The sequence below is a fragment of the Pinus tabuliformis genome, chromosome J, assembly GCF_031772625.1.
Source record: "Pinus tabuliformis cultivar Carrire ecotype Pingquan chromosome J, CPIR1, whole genome shotgun sequence".
Classification (NCBI taxonomy): domain Eukaryota; kingdom Viridiplantae; phylum Streptophyta; class Pinopsida; order Pinales; family Pinaceae; genus Pinus; species Pinus tabuliformis.
Window position 1 is genome coordinate 1176710929 of NC_142295.1, and position 8469 is coordinate 1176719397.

Sequence of the window (8469 nt, forward strand, 5' to 3'; positions counted from 1 at the left end):
TAAAGATATTTTCCTTTTGTGATTGAGTTCAGGGGGAGCATATCCATTTTTCAAATAGAAAATAAGATCAGCATATCGGGATTCTAAATCGTTTAGGCTTACCTCAAATATGTGTATAGTACTACCTAAGTCCTCATCTACTGGTAGGTTGGAAGCTCTCGTAAGTAACCTAAAAAAATTTTGTCCTTTGACGATTTTGGTTGGTTTAATGTCAATGTCATATTCTTGCTAAGCTGTTACCCAATTTGCCCTTTTTTCTCCTACTTCCCTTTGCATAAGAAATTGTCTCACTGCTAAGAATGGGACTATTATTTTAGTGTGGTTTTTTAGGTGAAAAGGCCTGAAGTGCTTTATAGATTAGAAAACAGAAAAAGTTTGCTTTTCCACCTCTGAATAATTTAGTTCAGGACCTTGAAAATTAGAACTAAATAAAAAGATGGGTGTTTCAATTTGTTGATCATTATGTTGTGTTAGAATAGCAGCATAAGATGTTTGAGATGTGAATGTATACAAGATGAAATGATTAGAAAAATTTGGAGTTGTTAAAGAGGGAGAATTCATAATGGCTTGTTTGTTTGAATCAAAATCTTCTCTTTCATTATGTTCCCACTTAAAGATTGAATTTTCCTTAATCATGGCTTCTAATGGTAAAATAATTTGGGAAAATTTAGGGACAAATATTTTAACAAAATTTATCTAACCTAGAAAGGACTGCATAGATTTTTTATTGTGGGGCAAAGAAATTTCAGAAATTTCCTTTATTCTATCTGGATCAATACAAATGCCCTTTTTGGATACAATAAACCCTAAAATCTTACCTTCATCGAGAGAAAAATAAGATTTCTTTGGATTTAATGAAATTCCATACTTCTTGCAGCATTTAAAGATCCGCTTTAAGTCATGTAAATGGCTTTTTCTCTTTTTGGAATAAATAGTTATGTCATTTAAGTAAATGACAACAATTTTGTTTTTCAGACCCTTAAAGTCTATATCCATAGCTCTTTGGAAGGTTGCCCCTGCGTTAATTAAACCAAAAGGCATTTTCTAGTAGGCATAGGTTCCCCATTTAGTCTTGAATGTAGTCTTTAATCTATCATCTGGATGGACCAGGATTTGGTTATATCCTAAAAATCCATCAAGAAAAGACATTAGTTCTGAACTAGCTATTGATTGTACTATTTGCTCCATAGTTGGTAATGGGAAATTGTCCTTCTGACAAGCTTTGTTGAGAATTTTAAAATCTATACAGATGCGAATGTCACCATTATTTTTCCTGACGGGTACTAAGTTTGAAACCCATTTTTAATTCCTAACAGGAAATGTGATCTTGGCTTTAAGGAGTTTATTCAGCTTAGACTTGATTTGACTTTCTATATTTGGGTGAATTTTCCTTAATTTTTGTTGTACTGGATTGTCATTGGATATCATGGGAATAGTGTGTTGTATGATGAAGGTATTGTATGTTTTAAGATTTTCGTGGTTCCAAGGAAAGATATATTTATACCTTTTTAACAAATGAATAAAGATTGATCTCTCATTAGGTGCGAGACCAAGTCCTAGATTGATTTTTTTGGTTTGAGATCAGTTCCAAGGTTTACTAGTTCAAACCTTAAAGTTGAACATTGGAGTTTAGAATTGGTAACCTTCTTAAATCTGTCTTTTAGATCATAAATACCCTCAAGTTTTACCACACATTTAGGTATGGGATTGTCATTGGACTTCTTTTTCAACTTATTACCATGCTTACTTTCATCAATTATTTAATCATCATATGATTCTTTAGATGTTAAAAATATTAGGATATCTTTGTCATCATTAAACACTCGCCAATTGGTGACATTATCAGGAATGGATGGTCGAAAAATTAATTCTATGGAAAACATATCTAGACTATATTCCTTTGATGGTATAATATTGGATGCTATGTTATCCAAGAGGTCAGCACATTCATTTTGAAGTCTAGGAATACGAGAGATGTTGAATGCTAAAAAATGTGAGGTAAGATCTTGGACTAATGATTGGCAATTCTTTAAATATCCAGAGAGATAATGAATGGTGTTTCTTGCTTGTTTGATAAAAATTTCAGAATCTCTAAGAACTTGGAGATATTTGATATCAAGACCTATTGCTTTATACAAACCTTGGATTAGTGCCTCATATTCAGTGGTATTATTTGTGCATTCAAATTTTAACCTACATGCTAGCATTGTTTTTTCTCCTTCTAGACTAATAAATATACAACTGGCTCCTGCACCATCACTGGATTTAGATCCATAAAAATATAATGTCCAAAACAGAGTTTTAACTAATGGTTTATCTACAAGATTTATACATCGGGAAGAATTTGTTTGAGAAAATTTCTCAATCTGGGAAGTAAAAAATTTATCCAAAAAAGGTGACTTATGTGCATTGAAATTTCCTAAAAATGACTCAGCAGAGTAGTTTCCAATGATATTATTGTTAAAATCTACTGGTTCATTTTCATCTTCAAAATCAGTTACTGTGTGCTTCAAATGTTTTTCTCGGTCAATTCTGATTTGATTTGGCTTTCCATTGTAAGGGAGCCACATGTGAGACCAATCTGTTGCAAAATAGTTGTGAAGTTTCTCAGACCAGTCTCTACTAAGAATTAAACCATAAAATTTGGGAATATCAACAACTAGTATGTCAATTACTTGACAAAATTTTGGATTAGAAGAAAGTCTAATGGTGACTAAATTCATTTCCCCTAAGACTTCAACTTTTTTTCTATCAAGTTGCACAATGTGAACAACAAACTTTTGGGGTGAAACATTTAATTTGGTGTAGATTGTTCTTGGCATAATGTTTGAAGAGGCCCCTGAGTCTATTAAGCAGTTGTGAAGATTTTTATTGAAGATTTCATAAGTCAAGAGGAAAGGGGGAGTATGTGAGTTAGATCTATCTCAAATTAATATAGCATCAGTAGGATCAACCTTATTTGATGAATCATTGGGAGGCTTACCCATTCCCCTAAAATCTTTGGATAACACAGCAGTAGAAAGAGAAGAAGCAGGAATTGCATTCAATTCTTTTAGTAATAGATTCTATTGATGTTTAAGATTATTGAGCTCATGAAGAGAGATGTTTTCTCTTTCTTTCTTCATGTCCTCTACTATGTTATATTCCATGGTATCAGCAAATACCAATGTTTTGGATGAAGATGGAGTATTAGATGACGATGGGGCTAGTTGAGGATACTTAGGAGAAGACTTTTTACTAGCCACATTATCCTTGGTAGCAGAGGTTGAGGGATTTTTCTTTTCGGTTGATTGTGTTGAAACAATAGGGTCTTTATTCCTAGTTCTAACAGGTAAAGCTTCTTGTTTATCTTCATCATCAGAAGAAGGAAGGATAAAATCCCACATTCCATGTACTTCAACCAATTCTTCATCTTCATTGTCATCATTAGATAATGCAATTTCTTAAGCATTAGATGGCACATGCTTTTATGATGAAATAGAGATTCCTCCCAATTCCTTTATTAAAGTCTAGACCTTAGGTGATTCAGGATTATAATCTGAAGAAGGTGCTTCTGGGAAATGTACTAGGAGACTTTGAAGGTGTTTTCTCAACTTCTGATCTAGAAATAGGTGTTTTGGCTGACGATCTAGAAGTTGGACGTGATCTTGAGGGGGAGTGACTCTTAGAATGGCTTGTTAATTTAGATTTAGTTCTCCTTGCCATTCATAGTTGATGGCCCTCCTTCTAGTGCGAAAATGTTGATGCCTCAAAAATCGCTGCAACAACATGGGGGAAAACCACCTGGTCAGGGACTTGAATACCATCCCTTATCCATTTGGAATAGTGGCTCTGACTGGATATAATGGGACTAGTTTCCCAATAAAATGTGATAGGATGGATAAAGTGTTGATGACCAAAAACTAAGTGATAGATGAGGTGGTTTTCAACTAGAATATACGTATATTAATCTATCTATTTACCCAAGGTTTTACTTATATTTATGCAATCTAGAATAATGATCCTTAGTGTATGATAATGAAGATTGATAAAACACTTACAGAAATGAAATGTTTTTGAAATAATTATTTTGATTAAATAGGTAATCAAAATAATCGATAAAACACATAATATATCAAATATTGCTCAAAAATTGCTCATATATGTATTAAAGGATGACAATTCAAGCACGTTCACAAGTGAATAAATGCAAAACCGCATTAATAGAGATAGATATATCAAACAATACAAAAGGAAAGGGCTATAAATTCATAAATAGATAAATATACAATAATAAAAGTACCCAATGCATATTCCTCTACTCATGCAGTAAGTAGCTCTAGTCTACTCTTTTTCATTAAGATGGTTTCAAAAGTACAAAAGTAAAAGCTTCCAAAGCCTTCTTCACAAAACTTCAGGACTTCGATCCAGCCATTCTAATAAGACAAACTCTAAAAGTACAAAAGTGCAAGATTTCAAAGAATTTATTTATAAAATTAGGGACCCTTTATTCATAGACATGAAGGGGTTTATATAATAAAAATAAAGTACAAAAATAGATATTACATGAGAGTTCTGAGGAGGCTTAAACAACTCTCCTTAAAATAAGTGACATAAATACAGAAATAGAAATTGTTGCAATGATGAGCTCAAGAATGCAATGGTGTCTACTCTTTCGTTCATTCCCTAAGATAATAAATATTCATAATTGGCTTGACTTTAGGAGGTTGACTTGTCCTTATGCGCAACTGTCTAGTATAGACTGCATTTGAAAGAGTGGGAAGCATATGGGTGGATGATTCAATGAGGTAGCATAGCATTAGCCACTGACTATCTGGCTTCACCAGATATTTCCAATATACTTCCCAGTCTAGTTTGGTCATTTGTTTATTGCCTCTTCCCTTGCTTTTGAGGTTTCTTTCCATTGTGTTTGTATGACTCTGATATCGGGGAGACTCCCAGGTGGACATTCCTGTATCAAATTAGCATTGTACAAATTATCATTGATGGTTTCAATGATATTATTTCTCCCTGCTTCAGTCGAATATCCCAATCGGTAAAGAGGATTTCCTTATTTGATTCCTCTATCCTAGGAAGATATGTTTCTTTGCCCTCTAGAGTATCCTTCCATGTTATGTATCCCGATGTCTTATGATCAATATCATTAAAAGTCACCCTTAGATCCAATGATTGATTCATCAGTGAATCAATTGTCTTTCACATTGGATTGATGATAGACAACTTTTGATAGAATATTGCTTGTTGCCTTGATAGCAAAGAATTGAGCTCTAATTATTATTTTATAAAATCCTCAACCTTAGGATTATCCTTCAATTGATCCAGTGAAAACTGTAGCTGTTGTATCTGGATATCCTTAGCACTTGTTTCTGCCTGATACTGGAGCTTCAATTGGTCAAAGATCTATTGTAATTGGGACATTTGACTTTTCATTTGATGATCAACATTCTATCTCTCTTCTGCCAATTGTTGCTCTAGCTATTGGATTCTCTCTTCTTTCTCTCTTACCAGTTGTCTGACTTCGGTTACCTTGTCAATAGTAGCAGATGCATAAGCACCTACAAACTGTGACAATTTTGTCAAATTTTCTGAAGGATCTATGGGGGTATCCTTCCATACTACATCCATAGGTTCATTGTCAGGAATTACTGCTGATGACAGTTTTGTTCTCCTCCTTTTCCTCTGTCTTTTTACCACAACCTGATGTTTGGGACTGTAAAAGACATCAAGAGGAGGGATTTCTTCCACCCTAAGGATGATTTCAGATGAAGGGAAGGCCAGGATGATCTCAACTTCCTCTATAGTGACAACTTTATCAGTAGCCCTTTCAGTAAGCGAGCTTTGTCCAGTGTTTTGGGGTGTGTTGAATGTTTTTTCCATCTCAACATATTTTTCCCCTTGTTGTCCTCTAAGTTGTTGGTCAAATTATTTCCATGCTTCATCCAACTAATTCTTGAAAGGAGATTCATTTGTATGTAATTATGTGGATATATCTTCCACTTCTATCTCCTTGGAAGCTTTTTCTAATTTATTTTCAGTATCCTTTTCTGAACTCTTCTTTGCGTTGTGCTCTAAGCCTGTTGGGATGGGTTCCCCTGGGTTATTTTGGGGTTAAGATAACCCAATTTTTTGTATAATTTTGTAATTAATGTAAAGTCTTCATGATTTCTGGATGTGGAGCGCGTAGGTGAATAGGATTCAAAGGGGCTTAGCCCCTTGTTTTGGATAAGTTTTGAGTCAGTCTTGAGATTCACATATGGTCCGCAGACCATGGCCTTACATGAAAAATTCTATAAATAGTGAGTCGTAGTGAAGGGAAAAGGTAACTAAGTAAGATCGAGAAAGAAGGAAGATAGAAGAGCGAAGGGCTCAGAAGATATTAGAAGAAGAAATGCTCTATAGCTAAGTACATAGAGGCCTAGGATGAGTTCGCATTTGAGTGTGGGGACCCTTGTAGATGTGTGCATTGGAAAATTTTGAGTCTGTAATATTGAATCAAAGTTCAATAAAGATAGTTTTCTGAAGAATTCATAAGTAATTTTGTTTATCTCTATTAATGTTATATGCTGCCGATAAATGATTTGTTTTATGAGATGTTGATTGAATGTTACACGATTGTCTTGAAAAACTCTTAACACTGTATGCAATGCATGTTTAAGTAATTTCATGAAGACTCTAATGAATTCTCTTATGTTTACTAATAAATTAAGTAATATTGCATGAAAACTAATTTAGGACTGCTATTTGATGCACATAATTAGGAAAATTAACTGTTAAAGGTCCACAAGGACTGATCGTATACATTCACAAAGGTCTGAAGGCTATGTTAATAGAGCTTCCGCCATGTTCCCTAAGAGTTATCAATCTGCACGAAGGCAAATCTAAGGCACTGAAAGACATCACACTAGTCTCTAGATGCAGAAACTTGGTTCTTGCATCCCCCCATACTACTTCAGGTGAGACTGCAGCCTGCGCTACTTGGATTGTTGTTGAAAATGGATAGTAGTGTAGGGTTTTGTTGGTTGGTGTAACTAACTCTGAACCTTGGTCATGACCCCCTAAGCCAACAAATGGTTTCGTTGCTAGGACCGAGATCTACTTGAAAGAGATGTGTGATGTCGCATCATTGGAATCTGACCAAGAAGGAAATTGAAAAGTGGTCGGATCGAAAGATTCACAAGTTCGCAGTGTAAGAAAATAGGAATCCACACCTGTCAAAGGAAGAGTTGTTGAATAGGTATCTGTATATGGAGATACACGAGATCTTCTTTTGCACCTTCCTAATTGAGTTGTATGAGTAGTTAGCTAAATTTACAAACTGTCAAGGAAGGTGAAAGCTCGATAGTCCTATAGTGTCGACTCCAGAATTGGTACAATGACTAGAAACCTCTGAAGACAATATCGCGTGAGCTATCGATCATTGGCTTGATCGAATTCTAGGAGGATTTGTCATAAAATTTGCAGTCGATACCTCAATTAGCTATAGTGAAGTGGAGCCACAATTTTTCAAAGTACTGTGAGGTAAATATTTAAGATCATTGAATACTTAGATTAAAATGCTCTTATGTGAAAAATAGGTGATACCATTACCTTGATGTTCAGAGCTATGTGAAGTGAATGAATCTTTAGAAATTGTGAAGGTTTAGGACCAAAGTATAGTCCATTGATTGGACCTCCTTCAAGTGACGATGAAGGGGCGGGGTAGACTACGCTGTGAAGCATTATTCAGCTAATGACTCAGGGGATTCCTCAATAAAATCATCCTTCCACTCCACCTCCACCCCCACCTCCACCCCCACCTCCACCGTATGCACCTTCGTCCACACCTCCACCACCACCATTCATCATGGCGAATGCAATGAAGATGCCGATCTTCAAAGGGATAGGAAGTGAAGATGCAGAGTAGTTCTGGTTTGTTGTGAATGTTGTATCGACATCGCAAAAGATTATTGATGACAATATAAAGAAGGAATAGTTAGTTACTGCTTTGTAGGATCATGCGCTAACCTGGTACATTAAGTATTGTTATGATAATCCACTTGCAATGCTAGCAGAGACTAAAGGAGATTTAAACAAAGCGTTTAGTAAGCCTAAGTCTGACTCACATTCAGTATTTGGATTCAAAGAGATCATGATGAGAGTCGACGAGACGTATTGGGAATTTTATTAGAGGTTGAAGTGTCAGATCAAAGAAGCTAACATGCATATCACAGATAGCCAGCATCATGAATGGTTTATAGCGTCGATTTTGCCCCACTTGAGAATTTCTATGTCACAACAGAAGATAGAAACGTAGGTAGAATATTTATAGATCACAATGAGGCTGCAGGCATCACCTATTTAGGACACAAACCTGAGAGTACAGTAGATCCACTCGCAATTAGCAAGTTTACACCTAGAGTTACAAAGTTTGAAGAAACACAAGGATATTAAACTAGAAGTGTGTGTAGAAGTCTGGTGTTTGAAGTGCAA